This window comes from Meriones unguiculatus, chromosome 14 (assembly GCF_030254825.1).
Source record: "Meriones unguiculatus strain TT.TT164.6M chromosome 14, Bangor_MerUng_6.1, whole genome shotgun sequence".
NCBI classification, from domain to species: domain Eukaryota; kingdom Metazoa; phylum Chordata; class Mammalia; order Rodentia; family Muridae; genus Meriones; species Meriones unguiculatus.
The window spans coordinates 55,086,869-55,103,402 of NC_083361.1; the positions used below are offsets into that span (position 1 = coordinate 55,086,869).

The 16,534-nt window shown below is 42.8% G+C and overlaps 1 pseudogene; it reads right to left on the minus strand.

Annotated features, from left to right (window-relative positions):
* LOC132646987 (PEST proteolytic signal-containing nuclear protein-like) overlaps positions 1-16,258 on the minus strand; it is a 132,009-nt pseudogene extending 115,751 nt beyond the window's left edge.
* Between the last annotated feature and the right edge of the window lie 276 nt (positions 16,259-16,534).

Here is a 16,534-nt window from a genome sequence, read left to right on the forward strand (position 1 = left end):
CTGTTAGAATAGTGCACATTCTTAATCGATGAGCCCTCTCGCTTGCTGGCCCTTTGATGGGCTTTTTAGCAAACAAGACACAGGTAAGGGGGAAATTTTTTCCAATTTTGAGGAAATATCAGCAGAAAACCTCAAATTGAGAAGGAAAGAGAATAAACACTGAAAGAAAAAACAATAGCCCAGCTATCAGGGTAATTATGAAAGGTGTTAACAGATGTGACAGGGATGCTGAAGGGAAATGAGGCAAGAAAGGAAAGGAGGGAGGAACAGGAAGAGTGTCTGGGAACTGGAGAGATGGCTCGCCAGTTAAGAGCACTTTTACTCTGCTCTTCCAGGGGACCAGAGTTTCGTTTCCAGCACCCTCTTGGGTAGCTCACAACTGCCTGCAGTTCCAGTTCCATGGGATCCCATACCCTCTTCTGCTCTCAGCCTGGTGTGAGCTGAACACCCATACACTAGAATTCATCTCTCTGCTTCCTGGCTGTATACCTAGCATGACCACTGCCTCGGACTTCTGCCGCCATGCTTTTCCTGTGACGATGTACTGCCATACCTCCTAGAACTGCGAGCCACGACAAACCTTTCCTCTTTCAAGTTGAATCTTACCGGGCTTTTTATGAGAGGAGAGCCTAACACAGTATAGTTATTTTAAATAATATTTTATTAGGAGTGTAATATTAGTGTATGTGCGTGATGTAAAAGCCCCTGCCATGCAACAGCGACGGCCTAGGTTGGATCACACACTAGGAGAGAACTGACTCCTTCGACCTCCACATGCCTGTGAACATCCATACTTACGTACTCACACCACACACTCTTATTCAGTTCGCAAACCCAGCCCAAGGGTTGGAACTGTCCAAATTCAGAGGAGGCCTTCTCACCTCAGTGAAGTCTTTCTGGACACACATCTATGGACAAACCCACAGGGGAGTTTCCATAATGATCCTAAATCCAATCAAGTTGAGACTGAGTCTTTTATCTTATTATTGAAAATAAAGTTATTTTCATACAATATGTTCTGATCATGGTATCCCCTCCATCAGCTTTTCCCAGATCTTCCCCATCTCCCCATTCTTCCATCTCCATGCCTTTTCCCCCTCTCTTACAGAAACAAACAGGCAAGTAAAACAAACAAAACATACAAAAAACAGAGATTTTTAAAAATAAACAAACTAAAAAAGAAAAGAAAAAAAAAAAGGAAACTAGGAAACTAAGAAAGAAAGAGCCTGTGAAACACACATACACACAGCATAAAACCTAAACATCAGAAACTGTAATATACAAGCAAAAGACCAGTAAGAAAAAAAAAAAAAGCAATATGAGACCCGAAGGAAAAAAATCTCCTAAAATACCTTGGAGTTCATTTTGTGTTGACCATCTATTGCAGGGCACTGGGCCTGGGCTGAAGCATGGTTTGTATACCCGGTGAGACGCCTTTGGACCAAAGCTTTTCCTTTATAACATGCTGCCACAGTCTCTGTGAGTTTAAATGTGTGTCAGTCCTGTTGTGTCTGAAAGGCACTGTTTTCTTGGTATCATCTGTGCCTTATGGCTCTTAAAATCTTTCCACCTCCTCTTCTGCAGGGTTCCCTGAACCCTGAGGAGAGGAATTTTGTTAAAGTAACTTTTATTTGCCTGTTTTCAGTTGTCATCTCTGAGGCTGCTCCCTCTGTCTGCTAAACCTAGGCTTAGTCCTGGAAGCTTCTAGCCTCCATACAATTTAATTTAGACCTAGAAAGTTTTTAGCCTCTGAGACTTACTGATAAGCAAGCTCACCCTTTCTTGTTCTTACTGAGCTCTGGGATGGCTGGTTCAACTCAGTTGTTCTGGCTCAAACTCCTCTCCCAGCTGACTTACTCAATCTGGCTTTTCTCTTGGCCTCCGAATTGCTCTGCTTGGCCTCAAACTAACTCCAGCGATCTTTTCTAATCTTCTGGCTCCTTCTCATCCTCTGCCTCAGTTCCCAGCACACATATCTTATGACTCACAACCACCTGCAATTCCAGCTCCAGGGCATCTGACACCCTCTTTTGGCTTTGGCAGGCAGCTACACAGATGATACACACACACACACACACACACACACACACACACACACACACACAAATTTTTTTTCTTCAAAAAGAGGTATGTCGGAGCGTGGATGGTTGGTTGCTTTTTGCCAGCCTGCCTTTACTTCTTGCTGGTGCATGGATTTATTCTGTTGCTGCTGCTGTTGCTGCCACTACTGTTCTCCTCTAATAATGCTCTTTCAGCTTTTTCTAATAAAGCCTTCTCAGCTTTCCAAAGCATACCGAAGAGCAGCAACTTTCCAAGGACCCTCTAGGTCCTCAGTGTCAGATTGAGATTGCTGGGGGCACTCAGCCTCACCAGCAGCTACTGGATTCTCAGGCTGGACCACAGCCCCCTGCAGCCAGGGGGGTGCACACCAGTCTAAGCAATCCCCTTTGAAATATATATTCTATCAGATCCATTCCTCTAGAGAACCCTGATTAATACAGCGATGAGTAAGCAGGGTTTGAAATTAAAAGCATAATACTATTTATATCAGTGCCTAAAAATGGAATAATTACATAGAAACATAGTCAGATACAAATTATATATAAACCAAAATGAAAATTACGTATAATGTACAATAACTTACGACGTACAAACTACACATGCAATTATATAACACCATGAGTAAAGTTGTAGAATTAAAGGGAGAGATATGGAGAACTATTCCATGTTTTTGGCTACAAAGGACTTGATATTGTCACAGTGTTAAGTCCTCACAACTTGATTAAGAGTTCCAATATAAATATAACCTAAATCCCAGAAGTTACTTTTCTGGTGTCAACAAACTGACTGTGACGTTTATAAAGACAGACCAAAGATCTTCTGGAGGTATCTCCATCCCTGATCTTAAGTTGTACTATAGAGCAACAGTTTTAAAAACTGCATGGTACTGGCATAATAACAGAACAGTGGATCAATGGAACCGAACAGAGGACCCAGAAATAAACCCACACACTTATGGACACCTGATCTTTGACAAAGGCGCCAAAAGCATACAATGGAAAAAAGATAGCATCTTCAACAAATGGTGCTGGTCCAACTGGATGTCTACATGTAGAAAAATGAAAATAGATCTATACTTATCACCCTGCACAAAACTGAAGTCCAAGTGGATCAAAGACCTCAACATAAAACCTGACACATTAAATCGGCTTGAAAAAAAAAGTGGGGAATACCCTAGAATTCATTGGTACAGGAGAAAACTTCCTGAACAGAACACCAACAGCACAGGCTCTAAGAGCAACAATCAATAAATGGGACCTCATGAAACTGAAAAGCTTCTACAAAGCAAAGGAGACCATCACCAAAACAAAGTGACTGCCTACAGATTGGGAAAGAATCTTCACCAACCCTTTATCTGACAGAGGACTCATATCCAGTATATATAAAGAACTAAAGAAGCTGGAAGGCAGCAAACCAAGTAATCCACTTTAAAAATGGGGAACAGAGCTAAACAGAGAATTCTCTGTAGAGGAATACCGAATGGCAGAGAAGCACTTAAAGAAATGCTCAACCTCACTAGCCATTAGGGAAATGCAAATCAAAACAACCCTGAGATTTCACCTTACACCCATGAGAATGGCCAAGATCAAAAACTCAAGTGACAACACATGCTGGAGAGGTTGTGGAGAAAGAGGAACCCTTCTCCACTGCTGGTGGGAATGTAAACTTGTACAACCACTCTGGAAATCAATCTGGCGCTTTCTCAGACAACTAGAAATAGTGCTTCCCCATGATCCAGCCATATCACTCCTAGGCATATATCCAAAAGAGGCTCAAGTACACAAAAAGGACATTTGCTTAACCATGTTTGTAGCAGCTTTATTTGTAATAGCCAGAAGCTGGAAACAACCCAGATGCCCCTCAACTGAAGAATGGATGCAGAAATTGTGGTACATCTACACAATGGAATATTACTCAGCAATGAAAAATAAGGAAATCATGAAATTTGCAGGTAAATGGTGGGATCTGGAAAGGATCATCCTGAGTGAGTTGTCCCAGAAGCAAAAAGACACACATGGTATATACTCACTCATATAGACATACAACATAGGACAAACCCACTATAACCTGTGCATCTAAAGAAACTAAGCAAGAGAGAGGACCCTAACTAAAATGTCCAATCCCCATCCGGAAAGGAAAGAGGATGGACATCAGAAGGAGAAGAAAACAGGAAACAACCTAGGAACCTACCACAGAGGGCCTCTGAAAGCCTCTGCCCTACAGACTATCAAAGCAGATGCTGAGCCTGGTGGGCAACTGTTGGGCAGAGTGAATGGAATTTTATGTAAGAACTGGGAAATAGTAAGAGCTGGAGAGGACAGGGTCTCCACAAGGAGAGCAACAGAACAAGAAAATTTGAACACAGGGAACTTCCCAGAGACTTATACTCCAACCAAGGTCTATTCTTGGAGATAACCCAGAACCCCTGCACAGATGTAGCCCAGGGTAGTTCAGAGTCCAATTGGGTTACATAGTAATGTGAAGAGGGACTGCCTCTGACATAATCTGATTGGCCTGCTCTTTGATCACCTCCCCCTGGGGGGGAGCAGCCTTACCAGGCCATAGTAGAGGACAATGCAGCCACTTTTGATGTGAACTGATGGACTAAGATCAGAAAGGAGAGGAGAACCTCCCCTATCAGTGGACTTCAGGAGTGGCATGCATGCAGAGGGAGGAGGGAGGGTGGGGGATTGGGAGGGGAGCAGGCAGGGGCTTATAGGGGGATGCAGAATGAATAAAGTGTAATTGAGGAAAAACTTAAAAAAAAGGGGGGGGGGAATAATTTAAGAACCTTAAATGACTTTCAAAAGTGGAGCAAAACATGGAGTTAGTCAATTTACATGGAGCATGTCTCGCCCCTGGGGGCAATGGTCTTCTGAACCTACTCAGACCTCGGACACCACCACTGCTAGTTCTAGAACTGATGCAAGATGTTCCAACGAGGGGGTTAAGGCTTCTCATAATATTTCCTATAAGCCCACACCTGTTTGTTTATATCCCTCATTTTTATTCATTATTAGCCAGATAGAGCCAAGTAATTGTGGTGATGATACTTGCTTTTTTGCCCAATGCTGGAATGCTAGTGAATTTAGGTATGCCCTGGTTACTCGCATGCCTCGCTGGGTGCCTGTGCCCATTGATGCCCCTCACGCTATGACTCTCTTCAGACAGAAAAGGGATCTTGGAACTACAGCTGCCACTGTTACTGCCATCTCATTGGCGGCTGTTGGAGCTACCACCGGGGCATTAGCCATGAGTCATACTGTGCAGACTGCTCAGACCCTGAATAATCTTTTAGCCAATGTCGCTCATGCCTTAGTTGTACAAAAAGGAATTAATGCTCAACTAAAAGAAGGCTTGATGGTGTTCAATCAGAGGATTGACCTCATGCAGGAGCAAATTGATACCCTATGGCAAATCGCTCAACTTTGCTGTCAATGAAAGTATGCTGGACTTTGTGTCACTAGCATACAATATGAGAATTTTTCCCGTGCTGCAAATCTGTCTAAACAATTGTCTAGCTATATTTTAGATAATTGGACTGGAGAATTCGATACTATGATGGAGCAGCTGAGAGTGGCCATTGTTAAAGAAAATTCTACCAGAGTGGATGCAGGACTAGCCACAGGATTATCATCATGGATTGCTGCAGCCATAAATCATCTGAAGGAATGGGCGGGCATGGGAGCGTTAGCAGGCCTTCTGGTGTTGGTCTCCTTGGTTTGCCTGTGGTATATATGCAAGATTAGAGTCTCGCAACAGTGTGATGCAGCCATGACCATTCAGGCCTTTACAGCCATTGAAGCAGGACAGTCTCCCCAAGCATGGGAGCTAAAATGTTATGCTCAGGATGCGAGGCTAAGCACTGCACTCAGGGTCAGCCACTTTCGACCCAGAGAAGAGCAAGTCTGATTGCATGCGGGTTGATGCCCCAGGTCCCGCCTCTGAGAAAAAGGTATCAGACAGGTCTGATGCTCTTTGGGTGGATGACACCTAAATGAACATCGGTACAAAGTCCCAATTTATTTCTAATATCAGAGATCAGACCTCTACTCTTGCCTGATGCATCTAAAACAAAAAGGGGGAACTGTAGAGAGCTGCGAAATGCCGTGCCTTAAAGATGGAGCTGGTTTCTGCCTTCCACCTTCCCGATGGTGAGTGCTCTCTGTCACAAACAACTCCACATTTGGCTAAGGCTGAGGATCTGGCTTGCTTCCATGTATGTGGACCTATCTGCATTGCCCACGTGGCACGCTGGGGTTGGCTACCCAGAGGCTATTTAAGCTGTGGGCTGGCTTTCCCCAGGGTCAGAAGATTGTTCAAGGTTCCTGAATAAACTGCATTGAAAAAAAAAAAAAGAGATCAAAACTTGAAACTGAAACCATCAGGTTTAGAATGACCCATATCTGCTGAGCAAACAATGCTGGATGCTGGCGAGAGTGTGGAAACAGCAGAGCGTCATTCCTGATGTGAGTGTAAAATGGTACAAGCACACTGTGGAAAGCAAGTTGAAGGTTTTAGGTCTACTCTTACAACACGGTCCAGCAATTTCACTCTTTGGTATTTTCCCAAAGGAGCTGGAAACATATCCATACCAAAAAAAACAAAAAACAAACAAAAACAAAAACAAACAAAAAAACAAAACAAAAAAAACCCACAAAGATTTAAGAGGAGCTTTAACTAAACTGCCAATAAAGGGGTTTCTAAATAGGCAAATTTGGATGGACAGATAAATGTAAGTACATCTAAACAATGGAATATTATGTAGTATTACAAAGAAATGAGCTGTTAAGCTATAACAACAACAATAAAACCAATATGCTGAGGAGATGGCTTGTTGGATAAGAGTACTTGTTGAGCAAACATGGGGACTTGAGTGTGAACCCACAGCATCCAAACAACAAGCTGGGTGTGGCCACACATGCATCTGTAACCACAGTGCGGAGGGAGGTCTCAACAGGACCTTTGCTTACGCGGGTTACTCAAGCTTGCTAGCCACCAGTGTAGCCCAAGTTCAGTGGAAACCCTGACTTGAGGGACTAATTCAGACACACACACCACACTTACATACACACAAGAAAAACTATGAAAATAAAACGGGAAACACTGAATACGTAACTAACAAAAAGATGTAATAATCTGGATCATGTATGCACTGTGGTAGCTACCCTTAATTGTTAACCAGACAGAATCAAGAATGACCTGTGCGACAGGGCCTCTGTGCATGCCTGCAGGGGATTATCTTGATTGTGATAGTTGATGTAACATGACTTGTCTTTCCCTGGTGGGTGGTGCTATTCCCTGTCTAGGCTCCTAAGCTCATTTCTACTTGACTGCAGATGCAATGTGACTGGCTGACTGGATGCCTCAAGCTCTTGTCACTGTAACTTACCTTCCATGGTGATCTGCACCCTTGAACTGTGAGCTAAAATCAGTGTTTTCTCCCTTAAATACTTATGTCCAAGTATTTTCATCCACAGTAACAAGAAAGACCACAGAAACATAACCTAAATAACAGAGCTGAAAAATATGTGAATCTTAAAGTGATCAAACTAATGGGAAAAATCAAGTTACAGTTGGAAATTCCAGTATTTGTCTCCCTACAATAATGAAGTTCTTAGAAAGAAAAAGCAGCCAGTATAGAGCAGAACTCAACATATCCTTCAACAAAATCTAAATGATATTAATAGAATATTTTACTTTCAAGAATATATTATTTTCAAGTGTTAGTACATGGGGAATGTACTAATATGGACCATATCTAGACTACTAAAATATCAAGATATGTAAGAGAATTGGAATCCCAAAGTCTGTCCTCTATTACAATGGAATCCAACTGAAATCAGGAGGAAAATCCCTAGAACCTTGGATACTGAACAACACCATGGAAATAACCTGTGGGCTGTGTGGGAAGGCTTATGAAAATTAGAATACAATACATCTACATTCGGAAGATGCAGCTAACAGCATCAAGAGGGAAACTTCTAACACTAAATTTACATATCAGGTAAGGAGAGAACCCAAAGCACCTGCTTCAAGAGAAAAAAGGAGTAAAATAAATCCAAAGCAAGAAGAAGAAAGAAGGAACAGAGATCGACAAAGTAAAAAACATAAAAATAAAGAAAAACCAAGATCTTTTATGAGATCAACAAAATCAATATATTTCTCTAAGGACTTGGAAAAAAGATAGAAAAGATGTAAATGATTAATAGAAGTGAAGCAAGGACTATCATCATAGAGCTGAAAACAAGAAAAAGAAGATAAGCTCAAAGTGCGCAAATTTAATGCCTGTGATTAAGCAGTCCTCTGCCTTTAAAAATACCACCACGAGTTGTCCAACAGGACGTAGATCATTCAAATATTCCTACAGCTCTTGAGGAATTTTAATTTGTAATTTAAAAGTTCTCCTAAAGCTAATTTTCAGATGGCTTGACCAGAAAATTCTAGACCAGAATACTGAAGAATTAACATTGATCAGATACAATATCTCTGTCAGAATATTTTTTTGATTATTTTATGAAATTCAGTATTATTCTCATACTAAACTTGGATAAATATTCCATGAGGAATGGTTCCAGATATAAAAATCTAGATCAGTATTAGGAAATTTATTGTTGAGGGCTGTAAAGATGACTCGGGGGTTAAAGGAACTTTCTGTTTACAAAGGACTGGAGTTCACTTCCCAGTAACCACAATGGACAGCTTGCAACCACTTGGAACTCCAGCTTTAGGGGATTGGATGTCCTCTTCTGGGCTCTACAAGCACCAAAGTACACACACACATACATAGGCACACACACACACACACACACACACACACACAGACACACATAAACCAAAATAAAAAAAAAAGTTCATGGTATATCCATCACATGACTAACCTAAAAAGAAAATCTTCATGTTCTTATTAATTAATTTAAAAACCAGCATTTCACTAATTTGACTACCACTCACATTAAAAATTCTCAGAAAAGTACCAGTAGAGGAGAAGTCGCTTGAGTTGATAAAGAATACCTACCAAGATTCATGAGTGAACTTTGCACTCAATGAGAGACCAAGGTGCTTTCTTTCTGTGACTGGTACCAGGCTATAATGTCCATCTGCAAATCACTCAGCCTATACTTGGATTTCAGCCAGTAGTTTGACAGCATAGTGAAGGAATGGAAGAAAGACAGTTTTCCCTCTCTGCAGATGACAGAGAAAATGTCAAGGAATATGCACAAACTAGAATTTACATGTGAATTCATTAGGACTATAAGAAAAAAGATAAACTTATAAAACCAATCTCTATCCATTAGCTGTGAACATATGGACACTGAAATTTAAACTACATTATCATTGTTGTGTGACAAATTTTTCCTGGAGAGACAAAACACAGTGTCTACTCGCCACAGATAGGGAACCCATAACAGACTAAACAGGTATCACCAAAGTCCAGCTTGGTGAACCAATGGGTTTTGTTGGGGTTACTTAAGGAGCAAAAATGACTCAATGGAAGCTGCATCACCAAATCCCTCTCCAGAGTCCTTTCTAAGTGATTCTGGTCTAAACCTCTTCCAGGCAGCCTGGCTAGTTTCTGCTTTTCCCATGCAGCTGGTATGGTTTCAGCATTCTTTCCAACTCAACTAGCTCTCTTCTGTCTGAGAGGGACTCTCAGCTTTTTATTGCTTACTCTGGTAAGGAGGAGTCTAGTGAATCTGGTCAGTTTTAGGGACTTCCTGAAGCTACTTTGAACTGTTTTCCTTCTTGCTTAAGGAGTTTCCTTCAGGGTAGAATGTTTTGATCTCTAAGGAAACTGTTACACAATAATCACATATAAAAATAATTCACAGAAAAACAATATTTGTGATGGCTAATCTTCAAACTCAAACTGACTGAATTTAGAACCACCTATAAAGCTCTTATTTTCTGTTGCTGTGATGATATACCCTGACAAAATCAACCTAAGGGAGAAAGACTTTTTTTTTTTTTAACTCACGGCTTGTGGTATAGTCCAACATGATGAGGAAGTCAAGGCTGCAAGATTTTTTTATTTTATTTTAAGGCTTCAAGATCTTGAAGCAGCTGGTTATACGGCATCCACAATCAAGGATAGAGAACAATGGAAAGCAATTGATGCTTGCTAGTGTTCAGTTCACTTTCTCCATTTTATCAAGATCAGAATCCCCTGCCCAGGAGATGACCCCACCAACAATTAAGATGGGAGTTCTCACACCAGTTAACATAATCCAGATAATTCCCCACAAACATGCCCAGAAGAGTAAAGCTGACGAGTCAAGTTGACAAATGACACTAAACATCACAGAAGGTGTGTCTGTGAGTGTATTACCAGAGAAGTTTGACTAGAGGGAAAGACTGTGGATGGCACCATGCCAAGGGCTGCGATGGATGAAGGAAACAAAGGGAAAGCAAGCTGAACACCAGCATCCTCCTCCTCTTCTTCCACCCCCGCTCCCATCCCTTGCTCCTCCTTCCCCCCCCCCCTTTTCCCTTACATTTTACCACCTAATCCATTCAGGCCCCACCTCCAATCCCTGATTGTGTTGAGTTTTGTCCAAGCATCAAAGAACATTCAGGGATGGCAAGATGGCTCAGCAGGTAAAGGTGCTTACTGCCAAGTCTGCCAAGTCTGAGTTCACGCCCTACGATTGAATTTAATGGGAGGAGAGAACATAATGGAAGGCGTGAACTAATTCCCCAAAGTTGTCCTCTTACTTCCTTCTTTTCTACTCTCCTCCTCCTCCTCTCCTCCTCTTCCCCCCCTCCTAAACTACCCCCCCACACACACACATATACACACACATTGGTGTGTCGTTTTGAAACAAAATCACACTATGTAGCCTTGGCTGGCCTGGAACTTGCTATGTAGAGCAAACTTTCCTCCAGCTCATAGAAATCCTCCTGCCTCTGTTTCCTAGGACTAAAGGGGTATGCCACCATGATTGTCTTTCACAGGCTTACAGCTAACCCTCCTTCCTGCTGCCCAGTCCTATCCTCCACGATATACGGTATCCTTTCAAACTGTGAGCCAGAGGAAGGACTTTCTCCCTACAGCTTCCACTTTGGTTATTTTTCTCATATCAACAAGATAAGTAATTAAGGGAGGGCGAATCTACCAAGTCATATGCAGTATTTTTATGTTTTGAAACCTGATATTAGTGAAATAAACCAAGGTAGGTATACCATATGTATGGACTGGCATCTCCACAGAGTAAAGATGTCTCTAAAGTGAATTGCAAGCTGTACGCAATGCCTGTTGAAATCCCAGTGAGGATTTTTACAACACATGCAAGAGAATTTCAGAATACACATGGAAAAGCACATGCACCGTGATAAATCAAAGATCCACTAAAGAAGAATAGAGTGAGAAGAAGGAGTATATTCCAGTTCAAGACTTAAGACAGAGATATAGTGGTTAGGACTGTGGTGTTAGCAAAGGGCTGGCCAGAGCAATAGAATGCAAACGAGAGCCCAGAAATGGAGCCGCACACATATGCCTGACTGATTGTGATTACACAACTTGCTTGTGTTGATTTACTATGTACTTGTATGTGCACGCACACGCGTTCCTACAGAGGCAGAGGCCAATGTCAGTATCTTTTTCAATTCCTCGCCTTATTTTTTTGAGACAGGGGCTATGGCTCATTGGTTCAGCTGGATTGGCTGCTCAGGGGTTCCAGGGATCTTATCATCTCTGACTCCTACCCCAGGTGTACAGGCACATGCCACTCTGTTTTTGTTTAATTGGTGCTGGAAATGGATCTCAGGTCTTAATGCTTGTGTGGTTTGCTCTTTACCATGTAATCCATCCGGCTTCCTCCCCAAACAGACTTCTAGTCCCAATGACAATGCTTGTGTTGACTTTTTAAGAAAGCATCCAAAGACATTCGGGGATGGCAAGAAGGATGGCCAGGTAGAGGTGCTTGCCTTTACCTGGCAGCCTGAATTCAGATCCTGGGATTTACAGATGGAAAGGAAAAAACTGGCTCCTAAAAGTTGTCCTCTTCCCTCCACACGTGTGTCCGCCCAACCTGCCCTAATCCTGCCACAAAATGATGCAAATTATTATTATTGTTTTGTTTTGAGAAAGGGTATCCCTATGTAGCTTGGAGAAGTCTGCTTCTGTTTCCCAGGTGCTGGGATTAAAATTGTACACCACCTAAATTTCTTTTCAAGAAAGTAATTTGGTGGAATTTGTAATAATTTTTTTTTAATTAAAGTTAGTGGAATAAAGACATCTTTACAACAAACAATACTAAAAAAAAAAAAAAGGTTATCTGTAGAACAGAATAAACTGTGCTCACTTTATACAGAAGTTTTTAAAATCTAAAGTTATAAAACTCAGAAAATAAAGGATAGAATAAAATGTTTGGTTCTAGGTCTAGGCAAGCATTCTTAGACTTGACACCAAAATATCACCCATTCAAAGAGGAACTCAGTCCCTTAGAGTTACTATTGCTCTGATAAAACACTATAGCCAAAAGCAACTTGTGGGGAAGGGTTTATTTGGTTTATATATCTGAATCACACTCTAATTGAGGGAAGCCAAGGCAGGAACTCAACCCATACAAGAGCCTGGAGGCAGGAGCTGATGCAGAGGCCACGGAGGAGTGCTGCTTACTGTCTTGCTCCTCATGGCTTGCTCAGCCTACTTTCTTATAGAACCCAGAACTACCAGCCCGTGGTGGCCCCACCCATAATGGGCTGGGTCCCCCCCCTTCAAACACTAATTAAGAAAATGCCATGGAGTTTTCTTATGGAGGTGTTTTTTCAATTGAAGTTCCCTCCTCTCAGATTATTACAGCTATGTCAAGTTGACAAAACTAGTCAGCACACTCAGATATCACACCTAATCATAGATTAAAATATTTTTCTCTGTGGAAGACTCTGTTATAAAACTGAAAAGAGGACATGGGGTGAGAGAAAAGATAGGTGAGCCACACACCTCAAACAGGTTTAGAGTATAGATTACAGACATCCCTACATAAAGAGAGACAATCTCGGGACTTCATGCTGAAAAGTAATATTCCTTTAATATTAGGCACAAACAGATTTTACAACCAAAGGGGGAAAGGAATTCTATATCCTCAGCCATTAGAGAAAGACAAATGGGAGGTTCAGTGGGCTGTTCAGCACCAGAGTGGCTAAAACAGAAGTTTTGAACTCTAGAACAGAACCAGCTGCTGGGTCCTGGGAAGCTGATTCAGCTCTTGGTGCCCACTGGCTTGCATCAGGGGTAGGTAGGGTATATGGGATGTTAGGGCGGATGGCTCAGTTGTCAGCTTTCCCACCTGCTTGCCTGCAGTGCTCACTCTCCCAGGCTTAATGATTTCATTCACTGACTTCGGTTCTTGCAATGTCAGAGTTGACTGTTATGACCTAGACCGTTTTCCTTCCACTGCTTTTCAGTAGTGAGGCTTCTTTTTAATTATTTTTTTATTTTTACAGTTTGTTCATTGTATATCCCAATTGTAGCCCCCTTCCTCAACTCCTCTCAGTCCTACCTTCCCTCCCTCTTTCCTCCCTCCTCCCCCCTAACCCCTTCCCCTAGTTCACTGAAATGGGGAGTTTTCCTCCCCTGCCATCTGCCCCTAGCTTATCAAGTGTCATCAGGACTGCCTGGATCCTCTCCCTCTGTGGCCAGGGGCAAGAGCAGGCAAACGAGTTCATGACAGAGGCAGGCCCTGCTCCCCTTACTCCGGTACCCACATGGAAACTGAGCTGCCTATCAGCTACATCTGAGCAGGGGGTCCTCTCCATGCATGGTTCTTGGTTGGTGTATCAGTCACTGCAGGACTCCCTGGGCTCAGAATTTTTAGCTTTGTTGGTCTCCTTGTGGAGCTCCTGTCCCCATACGTGTCTTTCTATCCCCTTTCTTTTTCCGTAAGACTTCCTATGGAGGATGCTTAAATCTCATTTAGAATGGCAAACAAGATAGACACCAGAAGTGGTGGAAGAGAGAGAACAGGATGGGAGCCTACTGTAGTGGTGAGGCTTCTAACCCACCATCTTCCCCCAAACCCAGGTTTATTTTGTCCCACGATTTAGAGTTTTAGTTTCATTTGCCCATTGGCCCTTGTGTTTTGCGCCTGTTGCGGGAGTGTGAGGTGGTACAGAGGTCTTCATATCATGGTAACCAACAAGGAGGAGGAGAGGAGGAATGGGCCAGGGTCCCAATAATCTCTTCAAGGTATGTCTTTAATGACCTGACTTCCACAAGCCTCTTAAAGGTGTAACCACATCCCAAATGGCCTCACATGATCTTCTAGAGGGACATTTAAAATCCAACATAAGGCAATGGTTATGTGAAGTGCCTAAAATTATCATATTTTGTTTTTCTCCCCAGAGGAAAACATTATCCTAAGGATGAAACCAAAGAGATAAAAGGATGCTCAGAGCTATGCTGTTTGTGGTTAGAGCTGCTCAGACTCCATTGTCATTGTCTTGTAGGATAAGAGAGGCTGGTGAGGGAACAGCTGAAAGGAGTGCCAGGCAAGGACTGACAGTCTCCACAGCTTTGCCAAGGGGCCACCATCAAAGCTAGGTGTTCTGCTTGGCAGTGGTAGGCAGAGGAAGGGAGATGCTCTTCTACTCTGATTTTCGTTCAGAGCATCTTCTCTGCCCTGAGTACAAAAGCTGGCCATTTTATCTAGGCTATGGTTACTGCAAAAACTTAAGCCCAAGCCATGGTTCCCACAGTGGTTCCTTCCACCACTGAGTTATATACACTCTGCGACCTCTGCGAGTTTAGTCCTCTTGAAATGTGTGGACGTCTCATTTTCCTCTTGGCAGATCTATCAAGTATGCCTTTACTCTGCAAGGGACTACCGGGGGTGGGGCTCCCAGTTTTTGTGGATTGTGTGGAGATGTTCAGGAGCTGATGCATGGGACACCATCAAGTGGAGAGAGCTCCTTAACCATGTGCTTGTACAGGCAAGGCTCACAGAGGGAAAGGCCATGATGGCAGCCTCACCTAGGGATATATTTTATTTAGTCCCTGATGGTCTGATGTTATAAGCATTGTTAGTCATTTTAAAAGTTAGAAAATCTCACGCTAAAACCAGCATTTCTGTCTTCTCTTGGTAAGTCAGGACCTTGAAGAAATGCTAGAATAAGAGAACTCAGGATTCAGTGCCTCCTTCAGGCAGGGCACTCAGTATCGTCCCCAGCTGGCAGCATCAGCATGGTTTGAGCACTTGCAAGGAATGAGGATTAAAAAAAAAAATCTCAAATTCATAGTAAATGAGAGCAGAATCGGGGTCACCAGAGGCTGGGATTGGGAGAGTAGAGTGAGAAGAAGTTGGCTACACACTATAAAGTTTCAGCCACTCAGAACTCTGTTTCCAAGACACCAAGATAATTGACTAGAGTCCATGAAGACATATTGTGTATTTCAAAGTTGCTGAAAAGAATGGCTCTTGGTTGTTCTTGTTATGAAATATATGCTAAGTATATAAGGAGATGAACACATTAACAATCTTAGTAGTTGTTCTACAGCGTGTGCACATGTCAAAGCATCACATTGAAGCAGGCCCTGGCCTATTTGCTGTGGTGATAACTGCCTGCCCAAGACTGGCTCATTTGTTTATTTGTACCTGCCCTGCCGTGGAGGCTGTCCAGGTGCATGGACAGGTACCTAGTGAGGGTCTTTCTCAAGGGACATGGCACAAAGACATGACCAGGCAGCTTTGCTCAGCCCTAGGTAGAGCAAGGTGCCAGAGACTTCACTTGTGTAACAAAGTGACACCATGCATAAACTCCTTAATCCACTAATCCAGGAGCATATTAGTCCACTTGTGAGGACTGGGATCACATAAGCCAACTACCTCTCAGAAGCCATGTGTGAGGCTTTGGCTACACACCCACCCACACCCAATCTCAAAACACATCATTAAATTGAGATGAGATTCTGTATGTCACTCCCACAGTTTCTGGTTATAGGAGAAGCCATGCTTTCCTTTGTTAAAGGGGATTGGTCCAGCTGATGCTGATGCATCCCTTCCCTATTCTTCAGCCTCATCTGTTTCCAGAGGCATTTCTTCTAGTTCACTTACTGCATCTTCATTGGAAGCTGCTGTTACTGAAAAGGTTTTGGGGGCAAGAGTTGGAACCATTTTCTTAGGCTTGCTTGATCCAAATCTGATGGAGACACTATCTTTGACATATGACCACCTTTGGCAAATCCAAGCCTGGACATCTTCAGCTCTGTGACTGGAAATTTCCTCACGTGCTGGAATAGTCTTAAATTGCAAAGCTGCTTCTTCTCCTTTCCTCTCCTTTCCTCTCCTTTCCTCTCCTTTCCTCTCCTCTCCTCTCCCCTCCCCTCCCCTCCCCTCCCCTCCCCTCCCCTCCCCTCCCCTCCCCTCCCCTCCCCTCCCCTCCCCTCCCCTCCCCTCCCCTCCCCTCCCTTTCTTCTTCTTCTTCTTCTTTTTCTTTTCCTTCCTATTTGTTGATTTTACCCCTGTTCATTCAA